Source organism: Mesoplodon mirus (assembly GCF_964341445.2).
Source record: "Mesoplodon mirus genome assembly, chromosome: 10".
Lineage (NCBI taxonomy): Eukaryota > Metazoa > Chordata > Mammalia > Artiodactyla > Ziphiidae > Mesoplodon > Mesoplodon mirus.
In genome coordinates, this window is record NC_138986.1 from 84894478 (window position 1) to 84908252 (window position 13775).

The window sequence follows — 13775 nt, forward strand, 5'->3', positions numbered from 1 at the left end:
TTTGTCTGATATGAGAATTGCTACTCCAGCTTTCTTTTGATTTCCATTTGCATGGAATATCTTTTTCCATCCCCTTACTTTCAGTCTGTATGTGTCTCTAGGTCTGAAGTGGGTCTCTTGTAGACAGCATATATATGGGTCTTGTTTTTGTGTCCATTCAGCCAATCTGTATCTTTTGATGGGAGCATTTAGTCCATTTACATTTAAGGTAATTATCGACATGTATGTTCCTATTCACATTTTCTTAATTGTTTTGGGTTCATTATTGTAGGTTTTTTACTTCTGTTGTGTTTCTTGCCTAGAGAAGTTCCTGTAGCATTTGTTGTAAAGCTGGTTTGGTGGTGCTGAACTCTCTCAGCTTTTGCTTGTCTGTAAACGTTTTAATTTCTCCATCAAATCTGAATGAGATCCTTGCTGGGTAGAGTAATCTTGGTTGCAGGTTTTTCTCCTTCATCACTTTAAATATGTCCTGCCACTCCCTTCTGGCTTGTAGAGTTTCTGCTGAGAGATCAGCTGTTATCCTGATGGGGATTCCCTTGTGTGTTATTAGTTGTTTTTGCCTTGCTGCTTTTAATATGATTTCTTTGTGTTTAATTTTTGACAGTTTGATTAATATGTGTCTTGGCGTATTTCTACTTGGATTTATTCTGTATGGGACTCTCTGTGCCTCCTGGACTTGATTAACTATTTCCTTTCCCATATTATGGAAGTTTTCAAATATAATCTCTTCAAATATTTTCTCAGTCCCTTTCTTTTTCTCTTCTTCTTCTGGAACCCCTATAATTCGAATATTGGTGTGTTTAATGTTGTCCCAGAGGTCTCTGAGACTGTCCTCTGTTCTTTTCATTCTTTTTTCTTTATTTTGCTCTGCAGCAGTTATTTCCACTATTTTATCTTCCACCTCACTTATCCGTTCTTCTGCCTCAGTTATTCTGCTATTGATCCCGTCTAGAGTATTTTTTATTTCATATATTGTGTTTTTAATCGATGCTTGATTCATCTTTAGTTCTTCTAGGTCCTTGTTAACTGTTTCTTGCATTTTGTCTATTCTATTTCCAAGATTTTGGATCTGGGAAATAGTATCTTGGATCATCTTTACCATCATTATTCTGAATTCTTTTTCAGGTAAACTGCCTATTACCTCTTCATTTGTTAGATCTGGTGGGTTTTTATCTTGCTCCTTCTCCTGCTGTGTGTTTTTCTGTCTTCTCATTTTGCTTATGTTACTGTGTTTGGGGTCTCCTTTTTGCAGGCTGCCGGTTCGTAGTTCCCGTTGTTTTTGGTGTCTGTCCCCAGTGGCTAAGGTTGGTTTAGTGGGTTGTGTAGGCTTCCTGGTGGAGGGGACTAGTGCCTGTGTTCTGGTGGATGAGGCTGGATCTTGTCTTTCTGGTGGGCAGGTCCACGTCTGGTGGTGTGTTTTGGGGTGTCTGCGGACTTTTTATGATTTTAGGCCACCTCTCTGCTAATGGGTGGCGTTGTGTTCCTGTCTTGCTAGTTGTTTGGCATAGGGTATCCAGCACTGTAGCTTGCTGGTCGTTGAGTGAAGCTAGGTGCTGTTGTTGAGATGGAGATCTCTGGAAGATTTTTGCCGTTTGATATTATGTGGAGCTGGGAGGTCTCTTGTGGACCAGTGTCCTGAAGTTGGCTCTCCCACCTCACAGGCACAGCACTGACTCTGGGCTCCTCAATTTGGGATGATGTGTTGTCTATTCATGTATTCCACAGATGCAGGGTACATCAAGTTGATTGTGGAGCTTTAATCCGCTGCTTCTGAGGCTGCTGGGAGAGGTTTCCCTTTCTCTTCTTTGTTCTCACAGCTCCTGGGTCTCAGCTTTGGATTTGGCCCCGCCTCTGCGTGTAGGTCACCGGAGGGCGTCTGTTCTTTGCTCAGACAGGACAGGGTTAAAGGAGCAGCCGCTTCGGGGACTCTTGCTCACTCAGGCCGGGCGGGAGGGAGGGGCATGGAGTGCGGGGCGAGCCTGCAGCGGCAGAGTTCGGCGTGACGTTGCACCAGCCCGAGGCATGCCGTGCGTTCTCCCAGGGAAGCCGCCCTTGGATCCTGGGACCCCGGCAGTGGCGGGCTGCACAGGCTCCTGGAAGGGCGGTGTGGGCAGTTACCTGCGCTCGCACACAGGCTTCTTGGCGGCAGCAGCAGCAGCCCCAGCGTCCCACGCCCGTCACTGGGCTCCGTGCTTTCAGTCGCGACTTGCGCCTGTCTGTGGAGCCCCTTTAAGCAGCACTCTTAATCCCCTCTCCTCGTGCACCAGGAAACCAAGAGGGAAGAAAAAGTCTCTTGCCTCTTCGGCAGCTCCAGAGTTTTCCCGGACTCCCTGCCGGCTAGCTGTGGCACATTAGCCCCCTTCACGCTGAGTTCTCGCCGCCAGCCCCAGTCCTCTCTCTGTGCTCTGACCGAAGCCCGAGCCTCAGCTTCCAGCACTGCGCACCCCGGCGGGCGAGCAGACAAGCCTCTCGGTCTGGTGAGTGCCGCTCGGCACCGATCCTCTGTGTGGGGATCTCTCCGCTTTGCCCTACCCAGGTATGTGGGGAGTTTCTTGCCTTTTGGGAGGTCTGGGGTCTTATGCCAGCGTTCAGTAGGTGTTCTGTAGGAGTTGTTCCACGTGTAGCTGTATTTCTGGTGTATCCGTGGGGAGGAAGGTGATCTCCGCGTCTTACTCTTCCGCCATCTTACCCGGAAGTCAGTTCCTTAAATTCTTAGAAGAAAAGTTGCTAGACATTTCTTCCAGTTAATATAATAAATATGGTAAACTAGTCACACTTTCTAAATAAGTTGATTTAAAAACAAAGAATTAATAAAAAGTAAAAGATGGTAATTTCTTTAAATAAAAGTTTCAGTTCCTTAAATTCTTAGAGGAAAAGTTGCTAGACATTTCTTCCAGTTAATTATAATAAATATGGTAAACTAGTCACATTTTCTAAATAAGTTGATTTAAAAACAAAGAATTAATAAAAAGTAAAAGATGGTAATTTCTTTAAATAAAAGTTTAAAAAGTATATGCACAATTAAACTCTAATTAGAAAAGATCAGTTAGACAAGAGAAATGGTTTGAGATCTTAAACAACATACTGGAAATTCAAGGCTTGGGATTTCTACTCTTCCATTAAGAGAAGTTAGAGTTAAACATGGCAAAGGATAAATTATCTGGTAAACTTCAATATGTTCACATTACAATCTGGAGAAATCATGCAAATAAAATGATTTAGAACCTTGGTTAACTATGTCAGTAGACTGATGTGTAAACAGATTTCAAAAATGCTTATTTTATTTTAGCTTCTTGACACAGACAAGATGTGTGACATAAGCAATTATAATCAATTAATATATAATTAACATTTATCTATGCATAGCATGTGGATACATTTGTAAATACATTACTAAGGAGTAATTTAGACTATTTATCCTAAATACTTCAAGTTTGCACTTCAAAGAAAGAAACACTAAGGTAGACACTTGACTTTAAGCCACTTGAATACTATAGTAAAGTTTTAAAGTTGTGTGTGAGACTGTGTTATATTCTATCTTTTTGGAATAGTATCACTTTGGTGAGAGCTCTTTGTCTGAAGGTTGCCTAGTGATTTAAAAGGGCATGCAATTTAAAAAGAAAAAGAAACAGAATAGGATAGGATTGAAAAGAATGTTGAGTTACATGTTCTAAAACTATCTATAGTTATATCTGCACAAGTTTTTGGCTTAAATTTAGCTTTTTCTCAAGTAATTTTCCTCTCTTCCTCATAGGTAAACAGAGCAAAGTAGAAATAGCTATTTAATTACTTGGTAAAATAATCCACAAAATAGCCTGATTGATCTGATTGTGTTGTGCAGGAGAAATCATTTAGTAATTGGCAAATTTAAAGATTTAGGAATTACCTTAAAACATAGTACTGAGTATATAGCTATATGGTAGTTCTATTTGACTGAAAAAAAAAACGAAAAAGAACAATTAAACAGATTGTTGTGGAAATCCACAAACATCTTTAAAACAACCAAAGTAAGCAAAATCTACATAGACCATGGACAAGATAACAGAAACAGTGTATCAGTCAGATAGACTGTGATCACCTATACTAGGAAAATGATGAAACACATCTGATAAACTCTACTGAATTTTGGTTATTTCAGCTGTGAATATCTGACATTTGTTCTAGGCAGTAAATTTTGCATTGGGAGAATCAGGCTCATTAACTGTTAAACACTTTGGGGTATAGAAGTTCCAGTGCTTCATTTCTAATGACAAAATTTAATAAAGGACAGAAATTAACACAGCATTCATCTATTCTAGTGACAAGGATTGAAATATAAATGAGAATGGAAAAATTTTCCTACTACTTGTTACTGCCTTCAGAATAAAATTCAATATTATACTCATTTTTATATGTCTAAATATAAAATCATGTAACATGGATTTTTATAACATATTGTATTTATATATTTATTCTTACATTTACTTATTAACTTTCTTAGAACTAAATTCTTTTCTAAAACCTCATGGCACCATAAGTAAAACATTATTAAACAGATAAGAATATAAAATTGAAAATGAGGGAGCAGGAAAAGAAAGAATTGGAAGTAAAGATTAACACTGCCTCAGGATAAGTAACTAAATGAGGATGAACTTAGAAGAATGTTGGAATAAAAGTCCCTGACAGATATAATAATATCCTAATGATACCAGTCTGTTTATTTAGATTCTTATGAGATATTTTCAGAATGCCAAAAAGACTCCCTAGAATTTCTTTCGTCTTGTCTTCTGAATGATTAAAATGCATTTAAACATGTGTAATTATAGAAGAGTCTACAAATCTGTAACCCGGCAGAGAGAGGTGGGGTTGGATAGAAAGCACTGAAAATAAAGAATTATTGATATAGAAATAATTTTAGTAACTACAAGTAAATTTATTATTATGTCCTGCCATTATGAATAAAATCTAAATCAATTTGATTCACTGTTATGACTGGTTACATTTATCTTTCAAAAATTTTGATTTGGAAGATTAATTACTTTTCCTACGTTGTCATATGATAACTATAAATTTAAATTTTTTGAATTAGTTATTACCCCTTTATGCAAACATAATATTTTCCTTATAATGTAATTCATTCTAAATATTACTATTTGATATTTTTCTTGAATAATTTATATTGAATGCATACCAGGAAGCCAAAATTTTCAAGGTTATTTTAGTTCAGAACTGGCAGAATTCTGCTAAGTTTTGCAATATTTTAATCCAATTTGATCAGAGCAAGTTGTGTCTCTGAAATCTTACATCATTAAATCACACTTGGATTACTACCAATTACTAATGAATTTTTGATTTCCCCAAAACTTTAACTATGCAGTCTTTTGGAGGTCTTCCTATATTCTCAGGCAGAGAGAGATAACTTAATCTAACTATCTAAATTCTCAAGAGAAGAAAAATATGGTCATTAAGAACATTTCTTATCCTCTAAGAGATACTGGTTCAAATACACTTTTACTGCAGTGAGATTCAAGAAGAAAAGAAAGGCACATAAAAGTAATAGAATAATAATAAGATAAATTGGCACCAATGTGAAATATCTAATCTTATTTAGTTTGTGAAGGAAAATAAACCTAGTACTCACAGTTGTCTTGACCTTTCAATATGTATCACAAATGCAGAGAGAATTGAAATTATATGTTTAAATATATGGGAAAAGGAAAGTGTGAAAACCTGAGCTTTTCATTAAGAACTTTTCAGTCTATATCATGTCTAGAGGAAGTATATTTAACCAAATTGACTAAATAAGGCTTTTAATAACAGAAGAAACCATTTAAATACTTTTCTCATTGACTCCAGAATGAACTCTGTAGCTGGCATTCCTGGCTTGACTCTGCAGGACTTCCTCTTAGGTACTTTTCTAACATCTCTTCTTGCATAAGTCTCCCAAAACCTCAAGCCACACAATTCAATATTTTGCTTCTCCCATTAGGCGTACTACTTTTTCAACCTGAAATAGACTCCTTTTCTGCCTTGCTCATAATTGTTATCCTGGTACAAAGTTAGTCAGAATGATAACTTTTCAACTAATTACCGTATTTTCCCCAAAATCTCAAAGGGAAAATTAACCTCTCTTTAATCTAAAATGTCATATTTTCCACCTTTGTTATGGTATCCATTTCATTTTGCCTTGGCATATACATAGTTTTATAAAGAAATTTCTTCTCCATTTACTTTTGAATTTGAAATAAATTAAATTCTCCATTTAAAAATTTAGGGATTAAAAAAAAGAACAGTCATGGATGTTGTCTTCATCTTTTTATTGCTCACAACACTTAGTACCACATCATAGCTATGAAAACCATGACAATGACAATATCAGCGAACACGTGCATAGTGCTTACACAGTTACAGGCACTGCTCTAAAGTCTTACATGTATCATCTCATTTAAAACTGATTTAATGCAATTTAGCATTATTAGTATTTGGCTTTTGATAAAGGTACTTGTAAATCATGCTAGCCATTTGACTTCAAGTATAAACTAAAGTTGAGTCATTGTGAAGAGTCAAACTTTATAAGATAGTAGAGGAGACCATCTTCATGGTGGATCAGAACGTGGCCTTTGGGGAGGGTCAAGGCACATCCTGGCCACTAAATATCTGTGTGGTGGAAACAATCTTATTTAGCTCAGAGAAATTATTTAATTCACTATGGCCTCAACTGTTAAATGTGAAACATAATAGTTTCCTCATGGACCTATAAAGAAGAGAAAGTAAGATAATGCATGTAAATTTCTTTAAGTATGTTAATCAAAATGTATATATTCCAAAAATTGCATCCATTTTTTTTGTTGTTGTTATTTTAAGTTATTCATTGAGAGAGGACTGAGGGCAACTCTAAGGACAATTGTGAAGAAAAATAATTAAATAAAGCCCATATTTTTCATGCTGAGTCACTCAAAGATATTTTTATACATAAAAATATTTTTTAACTGAGAAATTTTCCAACATGCAGACAAGTATAGAAAATAATGTAATCCATTTACCTAAACATTTCACCCAGATTACTCAGTTTGCCATACTTAATTCTGGTAACTATTATAAAGAAGATACTATACCTTAAAGATGCATTGGAAGCCTCACCAAACCTATTCCTATCTCTCCCAGAAGTAATTCTATACGTAAGTTTGTATCTATCCGATTTCCATTTTCTCTTTTGAATTACATATGTAAATATATACAATGTATTTAAACATGTATAGTATAAAATCCAGTAATTTTGTGATTTTAAAGTCACATTTAAGACCAGAAGTAAAAATGTGTGTATCACAAGACTGACTAGATATTTTCAATTGGTTCTCCAAAATAAGTGTAATAACATATACTCCTCTGTCAGTGTATGAAGACTCAGTTTCTCATATATTTCACAACACTTCATAATGGACAGTTTTAGTTTTGAGAATCTATTGGATATGAACATTAACTCATTGTGATAATCATTTGAATTTCTCTTAGTCAAATAGCATTTCAGATTCCTTTTGCCTTTTGTATTTCCTCTCTATAATTGTTGATATATTTTGCTGATGTTTCTTCCTAGTTGTTTTATTTTACATGTAGTTAAGTGATTTTTATCTGTATTAATATGCTATCCTTTGTCAGTTTATGTCAGCACCTTTTCATAGTCTGTAACTTGTTTTTTAACTTCATTTAGAATACAAATTGCTTTAGATTTATTTTTAAGCTTGATGAACTCAAATTCATCAAAAATTTTCTCTATGTTTTATGTTTTTGCTTTTTATGACTTACCTTTAGAAAATGGAGATAAGAGATATAAAAAAAATCTTTTAAATAAGATAAATATTAGCACCATGATGTAAAACAACCAACACACAGCTTGTAAATAATTGTCTATGCACACAGATAAACCAAGAAATTTAAAACTTTCTAAATAATCTTAACATTAGAATGAGGCGGGGCATTTAAAGTTAACATTTGCAATAAGGGTTTAAGGAAAATAATGTAAGAGAAAATAAGTTAGATAATGAAAGTCTCAATCAAGAGTAAAGAAATATATACGTATATACAGGCATCATACAACAAGAAAACCCTAAAAAAGTTGCAATTGCCACAGAACGGGTACCAAATCACTACAGGAATATCATTAAAATCCTAGTGACGTTAATGGTGTGTATGTTGTAATGGCTTTTGAAAAAGGATATTTTCTTGAACATGATTTCTGGTAGGTTCATCTCTAATTTCTCCAAATCGAAAGACTTTTAAGAGGGAGCTAGCTGCAACCTTCCACATCGGCATCATTTTGCCGTTTGTATGTTCAGTAGGCACGTGGGCCACAGACCCTTGATCAACAGAAGCCTGTGTTATCTGCAGCCTGCAGAGGGCTCCATTGTTAGCCATAAATTGGTATTCCTGCAACCAGCAAAATTTTAAGTTATGAATAAGCTCGTTGTTAAGAAAACAATTTCCTGTGAAATGAGCAACAATATTTAGATTCGTATAATAATAAATTTCAATTGGATTGTGGGAAAATCAAGATAGTAAGATTGGTTAGAAACAGAAAGTGACATTGAAGGTGGAAGTTCATGAAATAGCATAAGGTTCATGAAGATCCATGACTAGGAACAAGAGGATGCTAGGTAAACAGAAGCCAGAGGGGAGTGCAGTGTAGGGTATATATTAAGAGAGTTGGATAGAAGAGACTAAATGAGATTAACCACAAACTGACGTTTCTGAGGTTGCCACCATTTCCAGAGGTCCCAGTTTTTCTACGGTATATGCCATGCAAGAGTTGTGTTATTTGTGGTTATGTCTTTTTTGCTATTTGGGTATTTATACCAAACGTTTATTATTAAAGTAGCCTGACTGAGTTCATCTTCATAAGTTTTCTTCCTAAATTATCTTCATGTCAGGTGAAAAATATTCCCAAAGAATCTGAGTAAAATTATTTTGGAAGTAAGACACCAGGTGAAAAATCATAGAGAGTAATTTTATGTTAATTGGAAATGATAACATAATAATAAACATGATCAAAATGTATTTCTGGTCAAAGCGCAAAGAAAAAATATTTATGTTTATACACACATATGAATAAAATAACTTCTGTATTTTGATGTGCAATTTTAATTTTTTAAAATCATTTCAATTTCAAACATTTGTTGCAAGGTTTTACTAACCAGACAAAGCAAATGATAGTGTGACTCTTATTTTTCAAATAAAAGGTGATTTCTATTAAAATAATGAAAACAGCATAGGAAAATATATTTAATATTAAAAGCTGGGCAATCGATTTTGAGTTGCTGAAAATCTACAGAAAATGCATATGGATTTGTGCCACGCATGTGTTTTGCTTTAGCTTTTTAAATATAAATCCCTTTTGATAAAAAGTTTATCTTTCAGGCTGCATTTGTTTCTCCACTTATTAAGTTAAGCTTCTTTTCATAATTATTGCCATCTAAATCTCTTTTCAAGTTCTTTCTTAAAAATAATTGTAACTTACTTGGATTAGCGTCTGCTTTTTCCTTTGCTCCAGTTAGACTTAAATTTTAAAACTTCCAACCCATCTGTTACTTCCTCCCACTATGATTTTTTTCCCAAGTAATAACAATCTTTTCTTCTATTGTTTAAACCCTACCTATTTTTTACCTTAATTAGTTGGAAAACAAAAATCAGTAATACATTCTCATTGCAAATATCCCCAAATAATAGAAGTAAAAATAAAATTATGGTTATAGTAAAAATGAGTGGAAGTAAAATTATTAGTAGAAATATAGTGAAAATAATAGCTCTCATAAGATTAAATTATAACTGTTTTTTTCTTTGAACTGATAGAGCACTGCATCTTTTTCTGTCCTAGAGTATTTGTTATGCTTTAATATAAATTGTTGTTATTTGCATATTAAAAAAACTATTCCAAGGTAGATTTTACATTCTTTGAGAATAAGTAGGAAAGGTGCATTTTGTCATATTTGTGTCATCATAGCACCATGAAAGAGTTCAATAAAATAAATTTAAATTGCTTGAGCACATTTTGCTATTTATTTTACATATTTATTTTTGTAATTTTGTATATATTGGGTGTGTATAATGGAAATAGTGTCAATAAATACCAAAATTTATTATTGTAATTACAATCAAATTGGTTTATACTATTTTCTCTTTCAGACTGCATGGCCCTGCCCACATTATAACTGGTACATGATCATAAGCTAGAGCTCATTTTGGAAAATATGTTATAAATAACATATCTTTAGAGTGTTGTAGGGTTTTTTTCCTTAGAATTTTAGCAGACTTTAAAAATAAGGAATAGTGCCACTGAAAATGTTAGCCAGTGATACCATCTGTAAAGGCTGGAGAGGAAAATTTTACCTTTATCTTATTTTAATATTTTGTCTGTACCACATCATTCTCCATACACTCTTTACTCCCTCTAGGCACCAACCTGATTTAGGTGACATGGTGGCAAAGGATGAAAGTCTCCGGAGAAGAGGCTTTTGTTGATTTTTACCCTCGCAGCTCAAATTCATATGATTCATTTTGTGATTCTCGGTTATACCAAGTGCTCAAACATAAGCATGCGAGTTGTGAGTAGAATCACTTTAATTCCACAACACAAAGGTAGCTCCAAGTTGATCTGGCTAACTAATCATACTACTGGGTTAATGAAGCTTTGAGACATTTTAATGAGATAATTTCTGATTTAATATAAGAGGATTTATGACAATTTTTTGATGAAAATGCTGTGTCATAGGCTTCATTTGGCAAGGCTTTCAGTGTAGAAACAATTAATGATATACTCTCCAGTTATGTAAGAATCACTCTCAATGTATTTTTAATGAACTTGTCTTTAAAGAAAGGAAGAAACTGGGAGGAAAACCATAAAATATAATGTTCTGATAATGATTAGAGTTAGAACATAATAATAAAATGGCCAAAGTACATTTTGGCCAAAGTGCAGGGGGAAAGCATTTATACGTTCTCAAGAGCATATGAATAAAAATATTTTCTACAATTTGTTTTCTAATTTTTAACAATAACATATATATTACATATAACAATGTATGCAAAATATTACATATCTCTATAACATTTAAACATACATGTATTTTAACATGGGAGGGATATATATATATATATATATATATATATATATATATAATAAAACTTACGTATGCATATGTAAGTCATATATTATACACACATTTTAACACAGGAGAAATTTTACTCTCATTGCCTCCCATCTGTGTAATTTATGTCTAAACTAATGCATGTCCTTTATTGACTAGGTGTTAGGTAAGCACTTCTTGAAGCAATGGCAGTTTTACTCCTGCTCATGCTCTTTTCAGGAAACTTCATGCTTAGCCATTTGGAATCTATCTCATTCACCTATGCATTCTCTGCAAACCTCCGGGCTTCTTCCTGTAATTGAACGCTGTCACACAGAGCAGCCTTATCCTCCTGATTTTCCACAACATAATAATGCTTCTATGCTACCTCCCAGTTGGGGCAGAGACCAGAAGGCATACAGAGAAATACATTCCTTTGAAAATAATGAGTCAATATAAGACAGTTTTCCAGATTTTTTAGCCCTAGAGATTAGTTTTCTGTATCCCAGAAGGCTTTCCTTGAGTATGTTTACTTCCTCATGTTTGCATAATTCTATTTTTGTTATTATAATTCTATTTAGCTTTCAAATAGGAAGATGAAAATAAGTAAAATTAAAGAACAAACATCTCTTCAGTTATTAATCCAAACCATAATTTGTTTGCTCTTATAGTAAACTTGATAGAAGTTTGGATTCGTAGGGCATTCTAACTTTTAAAATATATAAGAAGGAAAAATAAATGCTTAATATCTAGTGGTAACTTAGTTACAATGTAGCCAGTAAAATTCACTGGATCAAGATTTACTCCATACAGAATTAAGATAATTTGAATAAATCTTATTAACTTGCTTTTCCTAAGCATCTACCTGACATATTCCTAGAAACAACAAGTTTAACCATAAGTTGTACTTATCTTTAGTGTATTGATTTCTCGGGTTATGATAAAGGTAATAAAATGCTAACATTCTGTGGACTATCAGAACAAAGCCAAAGGAAAAATCTCTGGAAGTATTCAAATAAGTCTAAAGACTGTATAGCTTAAAAACTGCTCATATAACAAAAGATGAAATACATTTCCAAATGTATTAGAAATCATAGCTTACAATATTCACTAAATGCAGAGATGCAAAGTTCAGATGTGACATAGTTAAGTATAAGCATCAAATGACCTCTGTCTTCTCTCTTTTTGATTCTAAATTGTTCATTCAAATGTCTTAATTTCACAGTGAAGAATATGTTGATATGTGTTCAGACTTTTTTTTTTTGGTATAGATTTGGAATACATTTTCCCAGCATCTGCTTATTTTCACGCTTTATTTCTCCTATGATATGTGTGTTGTTTTCTGCTCAAATTTGGCAACTCTATTCAACAAGCAACTTTACTTGAACACTGTTTTTGCCCTGCATTGGGAAATAGTAGACAGCCCATAGCCCTCTTCAGGTTTCTCTCTTTAAGACCAGTGTGTTCCATTTGCTACTCATAATGTTTAAAATTTGCTCTTTGCCAATCATGTGGCAGGCGCCCCATATACATGATCTCATTTAATCTTTGCACTACTCAAGATAACTAATGTTAATTATTTTAACTTACAAAAAGTCATTTAATATTTAGAAAAGCTAAACAACACATGCCCCAAATCTGCAACTAGTACCTTGAAGAACTGAAATCTGAAACCAGGTACTTGGACTCTAGAGCTTCCTTTCTCAAATATGCTGTAGAGCCACAGATTTAACATAAATAATTAATAATTCAAAACTTTAAAAAAACTTTCTTCCACATCTTTACTCTTGTTTTTTCATCAGCCATTTTAATGTATATTGATTTATTGCAACAACAAAGTTCTGTTAGGAGGCAGTATGATCTGGTGGTACAGAAAGGAACATGTTCTGAAAGTAGACTAATTCAGGAAAAAATTATCTGAGGCCTGAATCTTTTCATTCAAAAATAAAAATAGTAAGAAGACTTGTAAGAGAAATCTAATCTCAAAATGTGGTTAAATATATTAAGGATGATACGAAGGTCGGTGACAGAATTGTTGCTAATCTTAAAATTAAAATAGAATTTATTTTACTTCCCATCTGAAATTGCATTTGTGGTCCCAACAAGGATAAGGTTGTTATGAATAACCCAGAGTCTAAAAAACTGATCTTTATTGCTGTATATAGAAGAGTCTTGACTTTGAAATCAGAGATGAGTTGAACTCATTTCTCTGATCATTTTTAATTGAATTAAAATTCTCTTTGTTTATGAAACAAAGAGAAATAATAACCCTGACTCTATATGTTTAGGAAATAAATGATGTGTATAGTAGAGCTTTGAGCACTCTGTTAGGTGATCAGGAAATATTATTGTCTCTTCAATATTTCTTCCTTTCCCCCCTGTTCTATACAGAATATACCAAAGTAAAGGTACCTGGATCAGTCCACAATATTTTTCCATTTTTATATTCATTTGCTGATAAAGTCATTCATTCAACAAATATTTATTGAAGATACCTCACTCTTTGTATATTGAAGCTATATTCATAGACCACAGGAATACTGGACAGTTGATAGTAAATAATGGATATCTGAAGGAGATTTTAAAAGATTTGAATAAAATTAGTTGTGTAAAAATTGTTTATGAGGATGTTCAAGTACAAGTATGAAACTTTTCTCAATGCTTTATGAAAATAAATTT